The sequence below is a fragment of the Prionailurus bengalensis genome, chromosome B4, assembly GCF_016509475.1.
Source record: "Prionailurus bengalensis isolate Pbe53 chromosome B4, Fcat_Pben_1.1_paternal_pri, whole genome shotgun sequence".
Lineage (NCBI taxonomy): Eukaryota > Metazoa > Chordata > Mammalia > Carnivora > Felidae > Prionailurus > Prionailurus bengalensis.
The window spans coordinates 120,536,084-120,562,770 of NC_057358.1; the positions used below are offsets into that span (position 1 = coordinate 120,536,084).

Consider the following 26,687-nt stretch of genomic DNA (forward strand, 5'->3'; position numbering starts at 1 on the left):
ACACCGAAGTAAATGCAAAAGCTGAGAAAAAGAGCCCCACTGATGATACCCAATTCCCCTGTCCCATTCACTCCTGAAGCTTAGCCTTACCCTGCCTCTCTCTGTCTCAGTTATAGCAGTCAATAAATTCCCTTTTGTTCTAAACTGGTTTGAATCAGGTTCCAGGCAACTGCAACCAGAGAAGACACAGTAAATCCCTGTGTGCAAATCATTATGGAAATTTATATAAGTGAATTAAACACAACCAAACTAACTTCAAGTATTTTATACAATCTGTTTTCCATAAATTTATATTTTTCAAAAAATTAAATGTATTCAGTATTTGCCCTAAAAACATCATTAACACTGAGGCTCTTCAAATGCAAAATTTACTCAAGACGGATCTCTCTTTGCTTGTATTTATAAGGAACTTACCAAATCAGAAAGCACAATTAGAAACCATGATGAGCTCTATGTTCCCTGAAGAATACTATGAGATCCCATTAAAAATGCTATATAAAAATACCGTAACAAAAAATACTATAAAAATCCCATAATCTCTGAATCTTTCTGGAAAAATATACATATTTACAGAATGAAGACATCAATATCTTCTCAGTAAAGTTTTAAATTTAGTGTGCTTTAGTGAGTCAGATAAAAGCTGAAATCTACTATCTTCTTATATAACATAGAATCCCTGTTACAGAAAAAGCATTTAATTATGAAGTGGTTATTAATACACAGGTCATATCAAAAATAAACTGGCCCTGAATTTCCTCCTCAACAAGATCAATCTCATCTTATGCAATAGGAAAGATGGTGGCTTGGATAACTAAAATTCAAATAAACACACAACCTTCAGTACTCAATTCAACTGAATTCAAAGTCTGTAACCATCTGCTATTTTATGAAGTTGGTAACAATGGTTTTAATGGCTGATTTCTCTAATCTCAATCCCTATATATTTTCCTGAATGATGTGCTAAGCAGCACAACTGTGACTAAAGAGAACATAAAAGAGAAAGAAGCAAACACACATATGCACTTCAAAAATAAACTTGATAAGAACTTAGTCACGAAGGGTTTGTGCACTCTCGGGATCGCTTCTTTCTCATTCATTCTTATTTCACCAAAAGGAAAGAGAATCAGATACTCTGAGAATGGGTAAGAGAAAAAAAGCAAGCTTGGAAGTAGTCAATACTTTTAATAAGGCAACTGAAACAACTAGATGCTGAGAGGTAAACAAGTTACTAAAAGCTTTAACAAAATACAAGGCCCCAGAATCATGCACACAGATCACAAAGGTTAGGTAGTCTATGTTTTCATTTTATAGAATTTCAGGAAATGTTAGCAGCTTCACTTTCCCAACAGCATCCTGAGAACAAGTAATAAATATAATATCTCAAGTTCAGTTCAAAGAACTGAAATTCATATATAAATTGAAAACCCTTTATTCTATTGCAGTATTCCCAAACCCATCCCCATTAAGACACTTCACACACTCTGCCAAGAGAGTAGCAAAGGGATTATCAGAGAGGATAGAAAGGATGCACCTGCTAATATTAATATCCAATTCATAAATATTTTTCCATGTGATTCTAATCCAGTAAATATGTTTTACAGTTATAAGCCTTTGGCATTTTGTGATATACGGCATTCAACCTAAACAATGAAATGTTCAGAAAGGTTTTGGACGCTACTAACAAAAGCATTTTAATCAAAGAGTCTGTCAAAATGAGATTAGAGTTAATATAGGTAACATCAATGAAAGGTTTGGTGGGAAAGAATAAATTCAGTAAGTCTTAAATACTTAGTTGCCTCAGCAGATTAATACAAGAAGGAAAAGTCATGGATTCTTCATATATCTCACAATGGGAGAAAAGAATGTATATATAAAGGAGGAAGAGCATGTAAACATATATGCTTGCCTATGTATAGAACCTTTATAGAGGATACACTTAAAACTGAAAAGAAGTTGCCTCTGGACCAGAGGCCTGAGGGACAGTGAATTGGGCTAAGAACACTAACTCTTCATTATATATTCTTTCATCTTATGGAATATTTGAATGTATGCACGTTCAATTCAATTCAACAAGCAAATTTAAAATAAAAAGCATAAACCATGAATACAAATAACTCCAATGAAAGTAAAATATGTAAGTTACATGAAAAAGATACAAAGTATACTGGAGATTCAGAGGACAAAAAAATGATCCATCTATGGAAATGAGGAAACTGTCAACAAGGAGATGGTATGTGAGATGGGCCTTAAATGATGGGTAGAATAGATATATAACAGAAATCATTCCAGGAAAGAAAATAACTGAGTATAGACACAACGTTGGGAAAGGATGGGGCATGGAACGTACTCCTTTAGAACATACGTTTAGGAACGTACTCCTTTAGAAACTTAAGTCACATAGAAGGTGCCATATTCTTTTTCTAAATGGCTGCATAACAAATTACCATATAATTAGAGCCTCAAATCAACATAAATTTATCATCTCATGGTTTCTGTGGTCAGGAGTCCCTGTTAGCTTGGTGCTCTGCTCAGGAACTCATTAGGCTGAAATCAAAGTATCTGCCAGGGCTATGGTTTCATCTAAACTGTGGGGTCCTCCTCCAGGATCACTGGTTGTGGGCAGAATTTAGTTTCTTGCAGGGTTGAGACTGACTCCATTCTCAAATAATAATAATATCCTTTTTGATTAAAGTCAACTGATTTGTAACCTGATCACAGGTGTGATAATTCATCATATTCACATATTCACAAGTTCTGCCAGCACACAAAGAAGATTATACAGAAGCAACTCAAGAGAAGGGGATTATACTTGACTTGTACATCAGAGAGTAAGAATCTTCGGGAACATCTTAGAATTCTGCCTAACACAGATGGTAATAGAAGCTGAGAATAAAAATTCTCTAGGGCTATACACCAAAATCCAGCTAGTTTTCCCTGCTATTTTTCTGTTCCCAAAGATACTGCTGCTTGTAAAACGTGTATACATAATCACAGTTGCAACCAAGAATCTTCCCGCATTTGGTAACTGTCTATTCTTTGTTGATGGTAGTCACTTCTTATATAGCCATTTTACTAACTGGAATATCCATTCCTCTCTCAGTCTTTAATTCAATATGAACTATTCCTACCTCTGAATGCAGTGATTCCTGGCTGGCTTCTCTGTTACCATTAGATTAATACTGAATTTATTAAGGACTTGCCTGACTCCACAAAAACCTAGAGTCTTTGCTGTATATTTTCCCATTATTGGCTTTTATTTCCCTTGTCTCGTGTTAGTTCATGCTACCTAACTAAAATGCTAAAATCAAAGCAATTTTAGGTATTCCATCTTATCTATCCAAGAAAGAATTGCTAATATGCAAAATGTTAGTTCTATGTTCTAGGGCAATATGGATCATTAAGTATATACGTAATTAATATCTCTACAATGCTGAATGTGATTCTTTACGAGCACAAGCCTTAGAGTTAGAAATACTGACTTCTTTGATCTGGCAGCTTATATTTTTCTCATAGACAAAATGAAAAGGTTTATTTAGATTTAGAAGGCAAACATGCTGATAGACAAAGAAGTAGAACACCATGAAAAGAAGGCCACCTTATACAACTATTAGTCTCTCATAACAAGATTCTAGATCTTCTCAGACAGCCACTACCACTGCTATACTAATTTAACAAGGTGATCTGTATTCTCCATTTTTTTTATTTAATTTTTTTTAGGTAAACTTTATACCCAATGTGGGGCCAGAACTCACGACTCTTGAGATCAAGAGTCACATGCTCTACCAACTGAGCCAGTCTGGAGCCTGTGTATTCTCCAATTTTAACCAGAGCACTAGTATGTCTTCTTCCAAGAAAAGCAGTATTTATTACAAATTACTGTTTAAAAAACTAAATAATTTAAAAAATTTAAAAATTACTGTTTGATGGTAGAGATGATAAAATGTCACACATTGCTAGCAATAATTAACATTTTAATAGTCTTGGCTTATACACAATGGCTTTCAATTTGCAAACAGATTGTCAGATCAAGTACAAGAGTTTCAGCTTTTTTTAGTAGCAGTTTCATAGCATTAAGTAATTAAGCCAACAAATACCAAATGAGTCCCTACTAAGTGTAAGACACTGTCTAGTAGGTGGGTGATAGTGGAGAGGAAAAATTACAGGAAGAATCAAACATGAATCCTGACCTCAAGTTATTTATAGTAAGTGAAAAGAAAACCCAATTTTCCTTTCCCTTCTGTAGCACACAGACCCTTTAGGTGATCCCCATGATCCCCAACTTCTTGTATTCCCGTCCTTGTATGACCCTCTCCCCTTGAGTGTGGGCAGGACCTGTACCTTGTTTGTAGCCAAAAGAATTTGGTAAAAATGACAGAATATACATGATTATCTGCACTTAAGTATGTGATTATGTTACATACTATTGTAGGTAGCACCCATCTTGATGGAGACTCTCTCCTTTGCTGGCTTTGAGGAAACAAGTGGCCATGGTCAGAATGCCACGTGACCGGGAACTATAGGAGGCTAGTGCCAGGAGCTGAAGCCGACCTCTGGCTGACAGCCAGCAAGAAACTAAAGCCTTGAGTCCTACAATAAAACGAACTAAATTCTGCCAACAACCTGAGTAAACTCGGAAACTGTTCCTTTCCCAGTCAAGCCTCAGCTGAGAACTACGCCTTGGCAAACACCTTGATTCACCTTTGTGAGTCCAGTAGAGGGACCACAGAAAATGTGGGACAATAAATGCATGTTGTTTAAAGGGACTAAGTTTATGGTAATATTGTTACAGAGCAATAGATAAACTAATATATCTTCATTCTTATTCAAATTGCTCACATAAGAGGCAAGTATCCTAAATATCAAGTCACCACTGGTAAAATGAAACCGAAAAGTAGAATCAGTTTCACAGTCACACTCTTGTAAAAAGCAAACTCCAATTTGTTGCCAATATTGCCAAAAGGACCAGGCTGATTACCCAATTAACAGTTCAAAAACTAAAGATCAGCTGCTATTCTCAGACAGCAACCAGCTTCCACTTCCTGACTAAATCATCAGAATGAGCCACCAGGCCTATTAAGGATGAATGTCAAATGTGAAGGGTCAAAGGGCACCACAGAGCCTGGTAGAGATGACCAGCTTAAAGTGTAGAAAAAACTCTCATTCCCACTTACGCAAATAGTAAAAACATACAGCTCCTAGTAAAATATAGCTATTTTCTTTCTTGTCTAAAAGCCATCTTTGCTTATATTTTTTTCTGTTTTATTGAAGTATAACTGACAAAATGTAAGCTATTTAAAGTGTACAACATGATGATAAAAGGATTCCTACAATCAAATTTATTACATATCCATCACCTCACATATTTAGCTCTGTTTTTTTAAACCACCTTTTCTTAAATGAAATGAGGCCCTGTTTGGGGGCATGCATTCATTTTACATAGAGAAAGTAAGCCTACTACCATGTGAAGGTTCTTACTATCACTTTTTCAGAAGTCCCATCATCACAGGCTCACTGTAGCACAAATTTTTGTCACAAAGAGTACAAGTTACAGACTAGCACAATTTTATCAGGACAATAAATGTCACTAAAAACAATTAACAAGATTTTTTAACAGCGAGAAGAAGGAAAAGTACTCAACTGTCACTGTACTTATTTAACACTTACTTTTTAAAAATGTTCATTTATTTATTTTGCGAGAGAGAGCGAGCGAGAACGAGCATGCGCACACACACTAGGGAAGAGCAGAGAGAGGGGGAGAGAGAATCCCAAGCAGGCTCTGCACTGTCAGCGAAGAGCCCAACATGGGGCTCAAACTCACAAACCATGAGATCATACCTGAGACAAAATCAAGAGTCAGATGCTCTACCAATGGAGCCACCCAGGCGACCCTAATGCTCACTTTTTAAAGAGTAAAGTTAGTTACTTATTGTAAAACACAAAATGCGTGACAAAATATATGCTTAGAGTAGTTTTTGCCTTTACAAAAGGAGATTCACTACATTCTATCATTTCATCTTTCTGAGTATAGCAAAAGTGAATCAATAACCTATTTCCAAATGGTCAGCTAATAAAATTAACTTTATATATTTAAGAGAGTTATTTATTTCTTTCAATTATATACACACACACAGGCTTTTTTTGTAAATCATTAACACTTAAGAAGTACTTTCACTGACACTTCAGGTAGATAAAACATTCTGGTTGTCTGAGAAAACCATTCCTATAACATTAGTAAATGCATAATCACATTTCCAAATTGCAGCAAATAAAAACAAAATAATTAGAAAGAATATACATTTACTCTAAATAAAGCCTGAGGACACAACCAGAGATGAGTGTGCAAAGCATAACCTGATCTGCGTACTTCCACAGTGCCTCAAGGTATCTCTCTCTGAATGCTCTGCTTGCAAACATCTAGGTCAGTCCTACGGCTTAAACAACAATGTCCTAAATAGGGCATGAGATTAAATCAAATGCACAGTAATGTAAACCAATGTATCTCCTAGATATAATGAGGCACTAAATGTAACACTGTTAAAAACCAGCAGAGAGAGGCCAAAAACAAACCAAAATGAAAATATCTGTAAGGCTTTCTAAAATAAAAAATTTTAAATAGAGCAAATAAAGAATAACCTACAGATAGTTATTCTCACCTTAGTGAAGGGCAAGAGTCACATATGGGTCTCTCACCTACTACTTCTAGTGATTAGTAACCTGGTAAACCACACTCATGTAAATCCAGCCCATAGTACAAAACAAGTAGAGTAACTGAACTCAGCCTAAAATGACAGTTCTATCATATTTGCTGGAATACTTTCTAGAGGCCTCTGAACCTTTGCTTTTTTAGACCCGTGATATACACCAATAATTGACTTAATCACTGATCTCTGCTACTAAGATATACAATGACATACATGGCCATTCTGTCTCACAACTATGCCCTGACCCGCACTAAGCACCCCACATATTCAAGAGAGTTAACTAAATAGGTTTTGCATTATACAGAACAAGGGTCTACAACTTTTTTGTAAAGCACCAGGTAGTAAATATTTTAAGCATCATGGGGCCACATAGTCTCTGCTAGAGCTATGCAACATCATGGCATAAAAAGAGTCTTAGAGAATATGTAAATTAATGGATATGGCTGTGTTCCAGTATAACTTTATTTACAAAAAGCAAGCTACAGGCTAGATTCAAACTATAAGCTATAGTCTGTCAACTCCTGAGAGTAATTCTCAAATTTTTCTCAAGTCTAATAAGTGGCTGAAAAATCTGCCTTTGGTAGAGAAAAGAAGAAAACCTAACAATTTTTACTCTATCTTTAAATTACCAAGATCATATACTAGTTATACAGCAGACCTAGGGATCTGTGTGACTCCTTGAATGAACACTATGGTAGACGAGAAATGAAGAAGGGTGAAGATGGTCAGTAATATTAACCAACAACAAATAGTTATTGAAAATCATTATACCCACAAAAATTATCTGACCTAAAATATTGTATCTTTCCTACAAATATTTAATAATACATACCTTCCCTCTCCCACTTTTTTCCATCCCTTCTATTGCTTACCTTGTATAAAAATAGATAAAATAAGCACCCGATGGTAGTAATAGCTTCCTAACTAGTCTTCCTGCTTCCAGGAACAAGCTACCTAAAACATAGTTCTGTTCTACTTACAGTAATTTGCCAATTTAGCAATGCTTAAGCCTGTGGACTTGGGTCACAGAGAACTTAGTGTGACTCTAGAGTCTATAATTTATTAGTTGTATGATCCTGAGCAAGTCCTTTAACCTCCCCAACTTCTATTTCCTTATCTACAAAATGGTTATAAAATCATAAAAAGAAAAAATTCGTAAGGTTGTGGTAAAAAGTAAATAAGAGAATTCACGTAAAATACTCATCAAAATGTCTGATACATTGTCACCATTCAGTAAGTTTATGCTATGATTATGGTAACCGTGGAATTAACATGTTTTAAAACATATCTACAAATTCTTTCAAACTCCTCCCATTGAGAAGTAGGATCTATGTGCTCTCCCCTTGAATCTGGGTCAGCCTTAATAGGTTGCTTATAACCATGAGAATGCAGCAGCGGTGACACTGTATGATTTCTGAGACAAGGTCAGAAAAAGTCACACAGCTTCTTTCTGAGTCTTTTGAGACACTCGCTCTAGAGTCCCATAAGAAATCCAGGTACTCTGACATTGCCACATTGGAGAGAACATAAATAAGCACTGCTCAGCTGAGCAACTGTCCAACATCATCTGCCAGCTATTTAAGTAATCTTGGTCAACTAATCCAGCTGAGCCTTCAAATGACCACAACCATACAGATAACCATAGCCAACATCTGACTGCAACTACCTGACCACAAAAATGTGAGTCAAACAAAATGTTACTTTAAATAATTGTTTTAGGTAATTTGGTAGGTAGACAGCAATAGCAACCAGAAAAAAGGTTAGTATAAAAGTGATGTAACAAAAATCAAAAACACGTAGCATTGGCCAGGTCCCTTAGCAGCCTCACAAGTAACCCAAGATAAAGACAGCCTGGCTTGAAGAGGTTGTGACTTTTACCTAACGGAGTAGACTCCACTTAAATCCACCAAAAAAGCAAAAACCTCTTACAGGAACTGTATTAACAAAGGTATTCCCAGCTGAAACTTAAATAGATGGAGTAAGTACAAAATGAAAAGAAGCCTTTGGATACCCAAACTTCTATAGGTAGGAAGCAGGCCAAGAAAGCTACCCAAATGCAGACATATAGCATTTCTTAAGGAAATGAAAGAATGATTCAAAACCAAGCATCAAGAACCCAAATGGCAGAACCAAGAGCAATGGAGAACCATTTTCTTTTTTTTTTTTTTTTAATGTTTGTTTATTTTTGAAAGGGAGAGAAACAGAGTGCGAGCAGGGGAGGGATGGAGAGAAGAGAGAGACACAGAATCTGAAGCTGTCAGCACAGACAGACACAGACTCTGAGCTGTCAGCACAGAGCCCATCACGGGGCATGAACCCACGAACCATGAGATGATGACCTGAGCTAAAGTCAGACACTTAACCAACTGAGCCACCCAAGTGCCCCAGTGGAGAACAATTTCTCATGGGAAGTACTGAACACTAATCACAAAACTGGCAACATCTTCCCAGCTGGATTTCAAAATTGCAATGGTCTCATGATTACTATGTTGTACCTCTCATTTCCCCCGTTTTAGAATGGGGGTGTCTACTGTGGTTGTCTCACCCCTAAATCACTACTGTGGGGAACAGATAACATCCTTCTGGTTCACAGGTCTTCATATCAAAAGAAACCATATATGAAAGATGGCACATTGGGAGACTCATGTGCACATAGAGTTGATTTAGATAAGAGGATCCTGAGCTCATGCCAGAATAAATAATCCTTTAAGATGGAAGAGGACTTTGGAGGGAATAAATTTTGCATTTGAGAGAATTATAAATAATCTGTAGCCACTGGAAAGACATGGTGGTTTTAAAACATGTCTGTATCTTTTAAACACCTCTTTGACACCTCTCCCATCAAGAGGTGTGGTCTATGTCCATTCCCCTTGAAGCCAGCTCAATTTTAATGACTAGCTTTTAACAATAAAATGCAGCAGAAATGACGCTATTATAACTTCCAAGTTTGGTCAGAAAAGCCCATGAAGCTTTTGTTTGATTCTCTTGAGACATTTGCTCTGAGCAAAGCCTGCCACCATGTAAAAAGTCTTGACTACCCCAAAAACATCATGCTCAAGAGGCCACATGTAGGGAATCTGATGTAGCAAAACTGATGGTCCATCAACAGCCAGGATCAACTAGCAGCCATGTGAGTGGGCCAGATCAGAAATCCCAGCCCACTTACATCTTTATATGGCTTTAGCACCAGCTGACATCTGACTGCAACTAAGTGACAAAGCCTTAAATGAGGAACACCCAGCACACAGATTACTGTCCAGTAACAGATTACTGACCTACAAAAACATGAGCAATATAAAATAGTCATTTTAAACTTCTAAGTTTTACATAATTTCTCATACAACAATAGTAAGCAAAACAAGAATGATGATGTCACTGTCTTTCAGTGGCTTCCCATTATTCTTGGAAAGAAGTCAAGTTCCTTTTATAAAATTTACATGGTCCTGCATGATCCAGTCCATTTACCTTATTGCTTAACTGGTGAGTGGTCTTACCTGAGATGTCACTTCCTCCAAAAAGTATTCCCTTTAACACCAAGTATAGGGTAGGGAACCCTTCTACGCATTCTTATAACATTCTTTACTTTCCCTGTTACAGTACTTGCTATGCTACAAATTTATTTACATTATCTCTTGTAGACTCTACATCCTCTACAGGTAGGAATCACATCTCTCCCATTAACCAATGTGATGCCAATACTCAGTGTACATGATAAGCACTCATATAATTTTGTTAAGTATTACATGAATAACACTATTATAGGGTAGAAAAGCTAGAAATAACTAATAGCAAACAAGACAAAATATAATAAGTTAGTAATATAGGTAGGTACAAATAATCTACTGTAGGAGAATGGGGAGAGGAAGACCTCTCTGAAGGAAGAATTTCAGTGAGATAGTTTTTCCTGGAAAAAGTTTATATTAAAAGGATTAAACACTGGGGTGCCTGGATCATTCAGCTGGTTAAGTGTCCAACTCTTGGTTTTGACTCAGACCATGATCTCATGATTCATGGATTTAAGCCCCACATTGGGCTCCATGCTGACAGTGCAGAGCCTGCTTAGAACTCTCTCTCTCTCTCCCTCTCTCTGCACACCCCTCCCGCTCACACTCTCTCTTTCTCAAAATAAATAAACTTTTTAAAAAAAGGACTAAACATTAAAATTTAAAGGCTACCTAAAATTAAAGAATAGCTAATGCCTGGCTCCCATAGGCACAGGATTTTGTTTGTAAGTCTAGTTCTATGCCTGTTCAAAGGAATTTGAAAATATCTGATTCAAATTTGTTTTGAGATCTACTATTTAAACCAGGTCTACATCCCAGAATGAGGTAATCAAATAAAAAACCTACCCCAAACATACTAACTTTCATTAATAGTCATGAAACTAACAAACTCTCAACTTTCCATTAAATACACATTTCAAAAGTACTTGACTTCCTGATGAATACCCTACAATAGTTTACTAATTTAATAAATAAGTGGGAAAAAAATAAATGGCTTTATAGATAATAATAATTCTTTTTCTTGTCCTAGAAGCACTATTATTTAAAATTAATTACTAAAGCTCTAGTGAAATTAGACACCAAAGTACTACCATGAAATTAAAGACTAGCAGATTGGATTTTATTAAAATTAAAAACTTCTATACATCAAGAGACATTATGAAAAAACAGAAAACCAAACTACTGATAGGTAGAAGATATTCACAATACACCTATCTGCCAAAGGATTGGAATCCAGAATATATAAAACACTCCTATAAATCAATAAGATAATGCAATAAAAAATAATCAAAAACTTTGTGAAAAAGTGGTAAAATATAGCTACAAATTATTCCTATTCCGGTATATTTGCCCCTTTGCAATGTGGCATAGCTGCTCCTCCAATGTGGGCTGGTCATAACTCACATTAATCAAAAAAAAATACGGTGGAAGTGAGGTTATATAACTTCCAAGACTAGGTCTTAAGAGATCTTGCACCTTCCACTTTTACCCTCTTAGAACGCTATTCTACCATATAAGGAAGCCCTACTCCTTACCAGAGTATGAGAAGTCATAGGAAAAAACAAAAAACAAAAACAAGGTGCCCTAGCCAAAGCCAACACAACTGACAGACAAGGGAGTAAGGCCATCTTGGGCCTTCCAACCCAAAGACACCACCCCTAGTTCTGCAGCTGCATAAGACAGCTCAGACAAAACCAGGAAAGGAACCTCCAAGTCAACCCATAGAGTTGTAAAAAATAATAATAAACCGTTTTTACTTAAGCAACAATAAATAACTGAAACAGGTATGACATGGCACTTCATAAAAGATGATATCCAAATGGCCAATAAGCATATGAAAAGGTGCTCCACATCATCATTCATCAGGGAAAATACAAATTAAAACACGAGATATGACGACACACCCACCAGAATAAAAATTCAAAAGGTTGACAGTATCAAATGTAGGCAAAGATGTGGAGTACTGACACTTTCCTACATTGCTGCTTTAAAGTGTAAATTTGTAAAAAAGTTTTCTGGAAAACTATATAGCAGCATTTGGCAAAATTAAAATTATGCCCACTTTGTAACCCAGAAATTCCACTTCTACATTTATGCCAAACAAAATGCATATCTATGTACATATACAAAAGTATATACACATACACACCCAAAACATGTGTGCAAGAATGATCATGGAAACACTATTCATAAGAACCAAAAATTAGAAACAATCCAGTTGTTCACCAACAGTAGAATGGATAAATTGTGGTATATTTATACAATAAAACTACACAACAATTAAAAAGTACTACTACAATTTGCAGCAGCATGCATGAACCTCAGAAATAAAATCAGTAAAACAAGCTAAACAAAAAAGGCTAGTTAGTATAACTGCATTCCATTTATATGAATTTCAAAAACAAACTAAGTCAAAACTAATATGAAGATAAAAGCCACAACAGTAATTACCTCTCAAGGGCCGCCCATTGACTGGGAAAGGGTATAAGGCAGCCTTCTAGGGTATTGGAAATGTTCTCCATCTTGACCTGGGTTCACAGAGCTGTACCCAAGATTTGTGTACTTCACTTCACTATATGCTGTACCTCATTAAAAACTGTTTAAATATCCTGCAAACCAGTTCACCATTCTAATGGCACAGAAACAGTACAGAGAGCAAAAGTGCCATGACCTACATAAAACAGAAAGAAAACATTCCCACTGGACCTCCTTTGCCCCTTGGTGATATCAAATACCATGACAGTCAAAATGCAGGTGTGCACAGAGCAGCAATAAACTAATGACTACATTAGTGCCAAGTTTGGGTGGTACACACGATATCCAAACCATTTACATGAAGCTGAAAGTAAACAGGACTTAAAGAATTCATGTTGCTGCCCTACAAATTTACATGAAACAATCTCATAGGTTTGAGTTTTATAAATATACATCAAAATATAATTATCCCTTAACTATCTGTTTGAGACTCAACATTTATATAGTCTGGAGTTAGGTAAAAGAATGAAAATGTGAACTGTATTTGGCCCATCTATGTAGTCCATTTAGATGAATGGTAATCACATACTGCTAATGAGATCAAAGTTGTAGGTTACAGCCTCGCAGGGGTCAGTTCCATGCAAAAACTAATGCCCTTTGGCATAGTCATAACAATGCTTTCCACTGTCTATGGTTTTTATTACAAGAATCAAAAAGAAAAGACACAGTATATGTAGTCAGAATTGCATGTTACAAGTATGACAATTTAAAGCATACTTGATTGTTAGCACAGTTATTATTAACATCACTAAATAAATGAGTTCTCCCTACTTCTATATGAGAAAATCAGCAGGATACCATAAAGAAACTAAAATTAGATGTGTGTTATCAAAATGTAGAAGCAAAAAATCTAGCAGACAAATTCAGCCAAATTGATAACCTCAAGAACTGTGTCTCAAAAAAGACTACTCATATTTTCTTTTTTTTTTTTTAATTTTTTTTTCAACGTTTATTTATTTTTGGGACAGAGAGAGACAGAGCATGAACAGGGGAGGGGCAGAGAGAGAGGGAGACACAGAATCGGAAACAGGCTCCAGGCTCCGAGCCATCAGCCCAGAGCCCGACGCGGGGCTCGAACTCACGGACCGCGAGATTGTGATCTGGCTGAAGTCGGATGCTTAACCAACTGCGCCACCCAGGCGCCCCTACTCATATTTTCTTATTATATGTTATGCTTAAATTGTATTCTTCTGGGGGCGCCTGGGTGGTACAGTTGGTTGAGCATCTGACTTCAGCTCAGGTCATGATCTCACAGTTCGTGGGTTCAAGACCCACATCAGGCTCTGTGCTGACCACTTGCTCAGAGCCTGGAGCCTGCTTCAGATTCTGTGTCTCCTTCTCTCTCTGCCCCTCCCCCGCTCACATTGTGGCTCACTCTGTTTCTCAAAATTAAATAAATGTAAAAAATAAAATAAAATAAATTGTATTCTTCTGTCCTCCCCACACTGCAGCAATCTACATTAATAAAATTCCCAAATCTAGTTGATAGGTCTATTGTGGAGATTAAATGAGATTATGTAGTAAATTTTTAAAAAATCATCTGTTTAAACTTCAGTAAATAACCAAAAGTTATAATTATTGGCAAACTTAACTGGAATTTAATTTTCTAACTAGCTGTGTGCCAAATAAGTTTAATAATTCCTAAAAAAATAAAAAGTGATTCTTGGATTAAACACGTGAGAAAACTGACCCCCAATACAACTTATTTAATTCATCCAACTTGCCGTAAGAAATATACTGAGATAATCAAGAGTGACTTAAAGTGTTTCAAATTTGGGGTGCCTGGGTGGCTCAGTCAGTTAAGCGCCCGACTTCAACTCAGGTCATGATCTCACAGTCCATGAGTTCAAGCCCTGCATCAGGCTCTGTGCTGACAGCTCAGAGCCTGGAGCCTGCTTTGGATTCTATGTCTCCCTCTCTCTCTGCCCCTCCCCTGCTCATGCTCTCTCGCTCTCTCTCTCTCTCTCTCTCTGTCTCAAAAATAAATAAAAACATTTAAAAACAAATTTTTAAGTGTTTCAAATTCCACACTGTTCAAATAGCTTGTAAGAGAAAGAATATTCACATATAATAATACAAAGTAAAAAGTCAGGTGAATCATGAGAGGATATAAAGTGCAATCAGAAGTTGGAGAATGAATTCCAGCTGAGATAAGGAAAGGCATCACCAAAGAAAGGACATTTGAGTTGGGTTTTAAAAAACAGCACAGAATATGCAGCATTATGGTAGGAAAAAAAAAAAAGGGAGGGAGTCCCAGCAATGGCCTGAGCCTGGCCACGCCCCACTGGAGTACCCTAAAAGAGCCAAGAATACAAATGCTATAATGGAATCACCACTCTGGCCTTCAAGTTTCAACATGCAGTCACTGTTGCAACAGACTCTCAGGCCACAATGGGTACCTATATAGCCTCCCAGGCAGTAAGTTAGGTTATAGAGACCAGTCCCTACCTGCTGAGCATGCAGCTTCTGGGAGCACCTATTGGCTCAGCAATGTTGAATCTATGAGCTTCAAAACAAGGAATGTATCTCGGTAACAGCTGCCTTCAAGCTGCTTGTCAAGATGATATATCAGTATAAAGAAATGGGACTGTCCATGGGCACCCTAATCTGTAGCTGGGATAAGAAAGGCCCTGGCCTCTACTATGTGAACAGTAAAGGAAACTGGATCTTGGGATCCACCTTCTCTGTAGGTTCTAGCTCTGTGTATGCTTATCAGGTCATGGATCGGGGTTCCTCCTGACCTAGAGGTGGAACAGGTCTATGATCTGGCCCATCGAGCCATCAACCAAGCCACCTAGACAGATGTCTACTCAGGAGGTGCAGTCAACCTCTACATATCCAAGAGGATGGCTGGATTCCAGTCTCCAGTGACAATGTAGCTGATCTACATGACAAACATAGTTGACCTACCCTCTGAATGAGGGTGGATGAGACTGCTTGCATTTCTTGGAGTGACTATTGTTGGTAATGTGAATACAACTCCCCATCCTATAGTGGAGAGATCCTCAATTATGTTGATAATTTTTTAAACTCTGGTGCTGTTGACCTCTATGTATTACCAGTTGTTAATGACCTGCTGCTGCAGAGGTGATTGTTTTACCTTCTTGGACATTAACATTATGCCTTTCAACCATGAATGAATGAATGCTTTTTTTTAAACAGCCTTGCAGTGAAATAGTTATATGTGTAATTACTTATTTGATGTCTCTCTCCCCAAATAGACTTCAAGTTCTGAAAGGGCACTTTTCAATTTTTCAATTCTCTACAGTTTCTAGCAAAGCATCTGGCACATGGTAGATATTCAGAAAATATCTGTTTTAATAAATGAGTAACAGAGGCAGGAAAGTAACAATTTGCCTAGAAAATAAAGAAGAAAGGGATATGAAGATGAAAAGATTATTTAGGGCCAAACCGCAGAAGTCCCCGAAAAGCAAACTGAGAAATTTGTACTTTATTTGGTTGTTAATAAGGACTCATTGAAGTTTTTCAGGAGTGCAGTGACATTACTGGGTCTGTGCTTTAGAAAGTATATCTAAAAGCAATACTTACAGTAGATTAGAAAAAGAGACAACAAAGGCAATCACAAGATCATTATAGGAGTCCAGATCAAAAATAACAAGGACTTAAACTGGAATTTTAAAAAGCAGTGGGGGGGGCGCCTGGGTGGCGCAGTCGGTTAAGCTTCCGACTTCAGCCAGGTCACGATCTCGCGGTGTGAGTTCGAGCCCCGCGTCGGGCTCTGGGCTGATGGCTCAGAGCCTGGAGCCTGTTTCCGATTCTGTGTCTCCCTCTCTCTCTGCCCCTCTCCCGTTCATGCTCTGTCTCTCTCTGTCCCAAAAATAAATAAACGTTGAAAAAAAATTAAAAAAAAAAAAGCAGTGGGAATAAAAAGTAACAATAGTAATAACCATAGAGATATTACATGGGTGACATCAACCTATCTGACCAACACCTTTTGAGCACCTACTATGTACCTACCAGACACCATGCTAGGAGCTGGAGACAGGAAATAAAAATAAGCCATAGCCCTTTATCTCAAAGAGCTGATGGTTTCCCTTAATTGTTCCAGTAGGGAAAACTGACCGAAAATACAATGAATGAAGAAGAACAGAAGTCAAAGACTCTTTAAATTTTTAGTCTAGATGACTAAGAGAATGGAACACCATTCAGAGAATAGAGCAGAAAAAGGTAGGCAGGGAAGAAAATATGGGCAGTTTTTGACATACTGTATAGGATATCCAAGTAGAAATGTTCATCTGGCAGTTACAAACTCAAGACTGAAAAAGACAACAGAGGTAAGGTCTTACAGTGTGGGAAACATCTAGCATAAACATGAGAGCTGAAGTTCAAAGCTAGAAAAGGTAAGAAAGGATGTTACAGGTAGAAACTTAGAAAATATCTACATTAAAAAGATGGGGGAAGGCACAGAAAATTTAAAAAGAGGAATAATTATCAGTAAATCAAACCAAACCAAGACAAAAGACAGCAATCAGAGAGGCAGAAGGAGAAGGACCATCAAGATTAGGGGAACTGTTTCCAGAGGCACGGACCATCAACAATACTAGGTGCAGCAAAGAAATCATGGAAAATTAGGACTGAGAAAAAAGATCACTGGATTTGGGAACAAAACAAATGCATTAGTGACATTTGAGAGAGTAGCAGAGTGATAAGGAAAAATTCTGTTTCCAAGAAGTTGAGGTATCAGTGAATAATGAGGCAGAAAAGACAGCTAGAGCAAACCACTCTCTTGATGTCTGACCGTGAAGAAAAAGAAAATGGTGGGAGTCTGACAATGAAGAAAAGGAAAGAAAGAAAGAAAGTGATGGGACAGTAGTTTGATAGGAATAGCAGAAGGAGAATGATTTTGTTTGGATACAGAACGATTACATGAGTTACATGTCATTAGCAGGAGGGAAAGGATTAAGTGGGCAAAAAATAAAATCACTGTTTTTAGAACAGGAAAGAACTAGAGAAAGGAAACAAGAAACGCTGGTAAAAAGACAAAAAAATACATAAAATATTTGATTTATTCATTCAATATATATTTATTGAGTATCCATCATGAACTTGAAACTGGAGAATATACACTGGAGAACAAGAAACACTCCTTCCAGAGGAAATGGAAGAATGCCACCCTAACATCCATTCCATTCTTTCTGTTGTATAGCAGCCAAGCAACCTAGATAGAATTAACTCTAACACTAGCAAAAGGAGTTGTTAATCTTGAATGGCCTCAAGAACCACCATAATCATTATCTGCCTTATCAGGATACTTGATTCAGGAATGGGCACAGAACCCTAGTTAATCCTATCAGAAGGAAACCAGGACTTGATTTAATGGGAAAAAGGGCATTTCTGAGTGGCAAGATACACTGAGGGGAGGTTTGAAACAGCAGCAGCCATTTTGCTACCAAAAAGCCAGCTTATTATGAAGGCAACATCAAAGAGGACAGAGGTGAGAGAATCACGAAAGAAAAATAATAAAGCTCTGATCAACTACATCTGAAACCCATCCTTTCTTTGGTCTTTAAGTTACATGATCCAATAAATCCCCTTCTTTGTTTAAGGCCATTTAAGTAGAGCTTTTTGATAATTGCGAGGGACAGCATTCTAATTACAAATTTGATACCACTATAGGCACAAAATTGTTGTAAAAATGTAGCATACAATAGGGCATGCCCAGTGCAAACTATAGACTAAATCCTCTCTACACTCTTCTGGCTTTAGATGTCCATGGTTCTAAACTTTCAACCTAAAAATGCCCCTTCTTTGGTAGTCCTTTCTTGACCTTTCACCCTTTGCTCCCAAGCTGGTTTTGTCTTCACTAATCCTTGAATCCCTAGTCTTGGAGCAGTAGAGTGCTCCCCCTCTAAGCATCAGACTTCACCTCCTCTCCATGCTCCAGAATCAAGTGAGAGGTGCCTATGACTTCAACCACAACCACCTTACTAAGAGAATTCTTAGCCTTAGGGATTATCCTTTCTGCAAGTTTGTTCCTGTGGCTCAGTCCAGAATTTCTATCTTTTCCTCAGCCTCACTGAATTGTCTTCCTTCAAAACTAGACTTATTGGCACAAGAGCAGACACCCAGATCAATGGAACAGAATAGAAAACCCAGAAATGGACCCACAAACATATGGCCAACTAATCTTTGACAAAGCAGGAAAGAATATCCAATGGAATAAAGACAGTCTCTTCGGCAAGTAGAGCTGGGAAAACTGGACAGCAACATGCAGAAAAATGAACCTGGACCACGTTCTTACACCAGACACAAAAATAAACTCAAAATGGATCAAAGACCTAAATGTAAGACAGGAACCCATCTAAATCCTCGAGGAGAAAGCAGGCAAAAACCTTTTTGACCTTGGCAGCAACTTCTTACTCAACACATCTCCAGAGGCAAGGGAAACAAAAGCAAAAATGAACTATTGGGACCTCATCAAAATAAAAAGCTCCTACAGGAGAAGGAAACAATCAGAAAAACTAAAAGGCAACCGACAGAATGGGAGAAGATATTTGCAAATGACATATCAGATAAAGGGTTAGTATCCAAAATCTATAAAGAACTTCTCAAACTCAACACCCACAAAACAAATAATCCAGTGAAGAAACGGGCAAAAGACATGAATAGACACTTCTCCAAGGAATACATCCAGATGGCCAACCAACACATGAAAAAATGCCAACATCACTCATCATCAGGGAAATACAAATCAAAACCACAAGGAGATACCACCTTATACCTGTCAGAATGGCTAACATTAACAACTCAGGCAACAACAGATGTTGGTGAGGATGCGGAGAAAGAGGATCTCTTTGCATTGTTGGTGGCAATGCAAGCTGTGCAGCCCCTCTGGAAAACAGTATGGAGGTTCCTCAAATAACTAAATATAGAACTACCCTACGACCCAGTAATTGCACTACTAGGCATTTATCCACGGGATACAGGTGTGCTGTTTTGAAGGGACACATGCACCCCAATGTTTATAGCAGCACTATCAACAATAGCCAAAGTATGGAAGGAGCCCAAATGTCCATCGATGGATGAATGGATAAAGAAGATATGGTATACACACACACACACACACACACACACACACACACACACAATCAAAAAGAATGAAATCTTGCCATTTTCAACTACGTGGATGGAACTGGAGGGTATTATGCTAAGTGAAATTAGTCACTCAGAGAAAGACAAAAATCATATGACTTCACTCATATAAAGACTTTAAGAGACAAAACAGATTAACATAAGGGAAGGGAAACAAAAATAATATAAAACAGGGAGGGGGACAAAACAGAAGAGACCCATAAATATGGAGAACAAACTGAGGGTGAATGGAGGGGTTATGGGAGGGGGGATGGGCTAAATGGATAAGGGGCATTAAGGAATCTACTCCTGAAATCATTGTTTCACTATATGCTAACTAATTTGGATGTAAATTTTAAAAAATAAAAATAAAATTAAAAAAAAAACTAGACTTATTAAGTACCTCCTCCGGGAAGTCACTGCAGGTCCCCTTCCCACTGCTCATTGGCCCTCAGATGCTGCCTCCTCAGGGTTCCTGCAACACTTGGTACATGCCACCTCTAAGACACCCAGACACATAAGGAGAGAACTAGACACAATGTGATGTTGCTCCTACTGGGACAGGGACCACAGTTTATTTGTGTTTAAACAACATGTAGGAAGGAAATGAACATCACTTGTGATATGGAGGAATGGATGCTGGATTCAAAGCAAGACACATGGCTTCCAGTCATGACAGGATTTCTTACAAGCTACAGGGCCTGTTCAAGCATCTTCATCTACGAGGAATTCATCACTGGGTTGTTGTGAGATTAAGACACACAATGAATCTAAAAAATACTGTAGTCCTTTGAGAATGATACCTGAAAATATTTTTAATGGATATTCAATGGAGGTAAAGGATGCCTTCTTACTAGGAAGTAACTGGAGACACGAATAAGTGAAAAACTCATGACGTGGTCTTTAAGCTGACCTTGAAGAACTCATACGATTTAGGCATGTTTAAAAGGAAATGGGTCCTGCTTGTATCCTCTGTCCCCCTCTCTCTCTGCCCCTCCCCTGGCTTGCTCTTGCTCGCTCTCTCGCTCTCTCTCAAAAAATAAACATTAAAAAATTTTTCCAAAGTCCCCATCTCCAAATATCATTACACTGGGGATTAGGTCTTCAACATAGGAATGGGGGGCAGGGGCGGGGGCACACAATTCAGTCTATAGTAGCATATATTCTCCCACCCCCTAATTTGTGGTTTGGCCATGTGACTTGCTCGAGCTAACAGAATGAGGCAGAGATGACAGTATATGCCAGTTCCAAGGCTATACCTTAAAAAGCTCTGACATGTTTCCACTTGCCCTCTGGCACCTCTGTCATGGGCATGATAAAAGTATGCTTTGGCTAGATCACTCCACCAAGGAGGACAGAAACATGTAAAGTCTTACCAGTACTAGCACAGCCAACTGGTATTTCAATAACCTGCAATGAGAATAAGATCCACCTAGCCACCAAACCTAAACCCCCCGTCTGACTGAGCTCAGCCTAAATGAGTAGATGCATGAATGATAAATGATTATGTTTTTAATACAACATACAAACATGAGTTTGGGGGTAGCTGGTTAGGAAGCATTATTGTGGTAATAGGTAACTGGTATAACACCTATACAATGTCTACAGAGCACATCTGGCTCCTTAGAAAAAGCCTTATGCTAACAAAGACACCATGAAAATTATTGGACTTTCCTAACATTTTTATTCAAATTCTTGTTGCTTTATTCATCTCTGCTGGTTCCTTACAATAGCTCCTAAATTCAATTCCAATACTGGTCAACAAGATCTATGAAGACAACACAGGAGACAGAAGAAAAGAGGGAAAAAAAATAGAATCAAAAAGTATTACAAAAAGTACTAATTTCAAGAAAGAAAATCAATACAAAACACCAAATGGAGTAGTCCTTGGGTTTAGTAAGGAAGAAGTTGCCAGTTCATCAGAAAGTTATTTTTGGACACTATTGGGACAGATGCATGGGAACTGAGAAAAGCATAAGTTGCACACAGATGAGACAGTAAGTTTAGATAAGTTAATTAAGAAGTTTAACGATGAAAAGAAGAAACAAATAGGACAACTAGTGGGGCAGGGAATGGAACTCAACTCTTAATAAGGAATACGGATGCTGTATTAGTTTCTCATGGCTAGGTACCAAATTACCACAAACTTATTATCTATTTTGTAGGTCAAAAGTCCATGTGGGCTTAGCTGGGTTCTCTGCTTAGGATCTCCCAAGCACAAAATCCAGGTGTTGACTAGGCTGAGCTCTCAACTGAAGGCACTAGGGGAGGATCCACTTCCTTGCTAATTTGGACTATATCCAGCCATTCCCTTGCTGTAAATTAGCTGGAGGTTGCTCTCAACTCCTAGAGGCTGCTCTCCCACACTTGTACATATGCCTCTCCATCTTCAAGCCAGCAACAATACAATGGATGCTTTTCATGTTTGAATCTCTGGCTTCCCTTTCTACTACCAATTGAAAAACATTCTATTAAAGGGCTCATGTGACCATATTAGGCCTATCTAGATAATCTCCCTATTTTAAGGTCAATTGATCAGTAACCTTAATTATATCTCAAAATCCCTCCCTTTTGGTATATAATGTAACAATCAAGGAAGTAACATCCAGCATATGCACAGTCCTAGGGATTATGGAAGGAAATCTTAGGAGGGCATTTTAGGATTCTTCCTATCATATATACATATTTAAAGTTAGAAAAGGATGCAAAAGCTAAAAGATGTTGAAGATTTTAAACATCAGAATCCTGTATTACACGAATTACAATAATTGAGGAAGGAAAGAAATCAAGGAAAATGTACACTAGCCTCACCATAGCAAAAAAGGAGGATGCCTTTTCTTGGAGATTGAAAGAATGATAAAAGGGGAGAGTGGGACGCAAAAGACAGCACTTACGCCAGCTATTTACTTTGCCAAATTTAGTATCATTTTAATTTAGATACAAAGAGACATATTCTCACATTCTGGGTTCTTTGAAAAAGTTCTTCCAGATGGTTACACCTCCCTAGAGTGACAGCACCCAGTGTTGCCTTGCACATATTGGGAATTCAATTAAACACTGCTGACCATCTGATTGGGAATTCAGAGTCTGGAGTAGCTGACTCAATACAAACATATGGCTTAGTTCCCATCAAAGGAAAAATCAAGCCACTGTATTCGCTTCTGTAACACTGCACCTCCTTTGCAATGTGGTAGAAAACAGAAGTGAACTAATAAAAATAGACCATGTAAGAAAAATTAGGGAACCAGCAAACTGTAGAATACAAAATTTCTCTAATTTTATCATAAAATCAGAACTCTTCAGCTAAGAATTAACACTAAGACATTTCCTTCCTAATTCAATTCAATCAAATCAATGCTTGTTGAGAACTGCTTCAGGATTATTTAAGATGAGGAAGACATAATCTGAGCTCAAGTTGATAAGGGATGGGGGATAAGCGTTAAAAGTAAAAGGAAGAAAACAATATTAAACCACTTTAACTTATAAAGAACCATACGAAATATTTACAGATAAGAAAAAAAAGGTTCAGAAAGGTTAAATACATTTTTTTCAAGGTCATACAGCAAGTATATAAGTAGATTATAAATTCAAATTCAGGACTGACTGACCCCAAAACTCAATCTCTACCAAATGAGGGATTAAATCATCTCTGGTTGGCTACCTGGACAAGGGTTTACAGTAAGGTGGAAAGAAACTGTAACAGTTTCTTAGAGAAGCAGCTATTTCAGATGGAACTCAGAAAGATACATACACTTCTGAAAAGCTGAGAGGTAAAGTCAGGAGAGTAATTCCAGAGGAAAAAGCATAAGGCACAGAAAGAAATCTGGGTCAACATTTGGAGATGGTAAATAGTTCGGATAATCTAAAGCACAAGCTCTTTACAAATAAACATTAAATTGGACACTGATGTGAGGGGCAATATGGAAAATTACTCTATACTCTGCAGTTAATGGGGGGGAAAGGTAGAGAAGTTCAAAAAATGAACTTGAATCAGGAAGAGAAAATTATCCCTATTTACTTCCTTTTGCCCTTTAGTCATAAGGTTAACAAACTATGTCATAAGCCCAAATCCAACCCACCGTCGGGTTTTGTTCTTTTTGTTACATAAATTAATCCATTTACTATAGGCTAGCACTGTTTCAAAGGGTGGAGCTTTTACTGGTTTTTCAATTCTTTCAGTCTTCTGATGGTAAACTTTACTGTGCAATTAGACATGGTGTTGTGAGTCCAGGCACCACCAGCTACCACTTTCATGCAGGAACCACAGTGTCAGATCCCCGTAGCTCATCTCTTCATCTTGGTTTTGCCACAGAAGGAGTAGGTATACTAGGCATGCTGGCTTATTTCAATTTTCATCACCATTTTCCTGACAGAAGCACCATAATAGGTCCTATATTAACCTACGATTCCAACTTTCTTGGCACATTTAACCATGTTGCCACAAACTAGGACAGAACCCAGAGAACCTGCCATCTGTTTTTGTAACGTTCTGGAACACAGCCATGTCCAGTCATTCATGAATTGTCAATTGACTGCTTTCACCCTACAACAGCAAAAATCATATGGTTCATAAAACCTAAAACATTTACTTTCTATCCCTTAACTGAAAAAATACGTCATTTGCTCTAGTGCTATACCTCATAGGATTCTTTTAGTAGTTTGCTCTGGTCTAAATATAAAGCTTGTATGGATATTTCTCAATTGCTCAATTTCCAATATTATAATTTTAATTCCCTTTATAGTAATGGAGAATATTGCTCTCTTACACCATCAGCCTTCTTCCCCACTCCCCCCACACACATACATACTGTTCTCTCAATACAAATATATGTTTAAATCAGTAGTCAGTGTTTATACCATTGACTACATAAATATTCTTTATTCCTGAGCCAGATAATGTAATGTGACGTTTCCATACTTATAAAAACATCTGATATTTTTCTGCTTAGTTTTCCACTTACCTATCACTGTTTTTATCCCAGTCTAACACATTTGTCAATGGTCATTTTTTTCCAAACCTTCAAACATACCAAGCACTTCACTGTTCCTCCCAAATCCTTCTCATAGTCCTGTATCCTTTTTCTCCAATCTGGACTGGGTGCTCTCTAAGCCTACTGAAGAACTATTCTCAAGGGACCTCTTTTCTCTGCCCTCATACATTAAATCCTTTGTTTTCTGCATCCTATGTCTTTCTTTTTATTGATTTCCACCCGTGTTTTATGCAAGTTCATCTTCCAAAAGCTTTCTACAAAGGGACACATAAGGCATAAATGTTTTAATCTTTCTGTGTCTTAGAACTTCTATACTACCTCATCAATAGTTTGGCTAAATAGAGAAATATAAGCTGAAAGTGATTTTCCCTTACAATTTTAAAAGCAATGCGACACTGTCCTCTATATTCCAGTGCTGCTGTTAAAAGTTTGATATAATTCTGATTATCATTCATCTCTATATGATTTGTTTTCATGTTTTCTTTTATTTTATACAAAAGAATTTTATTTTAATCCATAATGTTCTTAAATTTCAGGCTTTGTGATCTTTTCTCATTCCTTATGCTGGATACCTGGGAAAACTTTTCAGTCTAGAGACTTGTATCCTACAGAACTAGAAAATTTTCTATAATATTTTTTGATAATTCCCTTCAGGTCTTGTTCTTGTGCTCTGTCAGTCGTCCACTGCCACAATAATGATGCATAACAAACCATCCTAAAACTCAGTGGCTTAAAACAATAACCATTTATAACTGCTCTGGAATCTACTAGTTAGCAAAGCAGTTCTGCTGATATTAGCTGGGTTTCTTTAGGCATTTCTTTCTGGTCCTGGCTGGCATCACACACATATTTATGGTAGGCTGGCCAACAGCTGAATTAAAATGGTGTTGGGTAAGACAGGGCCCTGTTCCATGAGGGTGGGTGGGTATTAAGTCACAAAGATCAACAGAGAAAAAGGGTTTAAGAAAGAAAAGATAGTCAAAAATAGCAAATGCTGCTGACAAACACAGAAGGATAAAAATGGGGGTACCATATGATTTGGTTATTAGAAAGATAACAATGAAGTTTAAGAGAGATGCTTCAATAGCATAAGAAACAAAAGTTAAAAGAGTATTTAGTAAAGCAGTATGCATAGGCTCTTCCTTTTTTCAAACAATCTAATGGTGAAAAAGAGGAGAAAAAGCATGAGATTGAGGAAGCAACAATATGGTAAGGTCAAGGAAAGGTTTGGGTGTTTTTTCAGTTTCTTATTTAAGAAAAAGAGAAACCTGGGCAGGAATACAGAAAGAAAGTGACAAAGAATCTCTCCATGACCAAACTCTACTCAGACTCTTCTGAACATTTTTCTCAACTAGGCCCTAACTTTTGTGCTTCCACGTTCATCTCTTCATTATCCAATTTTAGGAAGAATCCTGCTAATTCAGTTTAGTCAGAATTCTTTATCCTTACTATCTGATCACCCTCAATATCTGATTGGGTTCCTCACACTCCACCATCTCTCAGGTAATGTCTGATCACCCTGACCTGCCATAATCAAGATTTCTGTTAGATCATATTCCCCTTGCCCCTGAGTTTCCTCTCAGTAATTTTACATTCACTGACCCCCATCCTAGTCCTTGGCTATAAATTCCTACTTTTCCTTGTTCTATTTAGAGTTGAGTCCAATCTCTTTTTCCAACTACAGAACCCCTTTGCAGTGGTCCCTACACCTATAGCTGTGGTCCTAAATAAAGTCTGCCTTATTGTTCTTTAACAAGTCTCATGGAATGATTTTATTTCTCTTTAACAAAAGATAAAACAAGAGAATAAAAATTCAAATCAAGGGGAAAATTGAAGGATAATTAACAAAGGCTTGGAAAAGAAAG

At 37.4% G+C, this 26,687-nt stretch overlaps 1 protein-coding gene and 2 pseudogenes across 13 annotated transcripts in view; 1 reads left to right on the plus strand and 2 right to left on the minus strand.

Moving 5' to 3' along the window:
* The window catches only part of ANKS1B (ankyrin repeat and sterile alpha motif domain containing 1B), a 1,096,782-nt gene that overhangs the window by 1,037,584 nt on the left and 32,511 nt on the right, over positions 1-26,687 (minus strand). The window lies entirely within an intron of this gene.
* Positions 14,679-16,356, plus strand: LOC122472571 (annotated as a pseudogene).
* LOC122472573 lies at positions 23,926-25,362 on the minus strand (annotated as a pseudogene).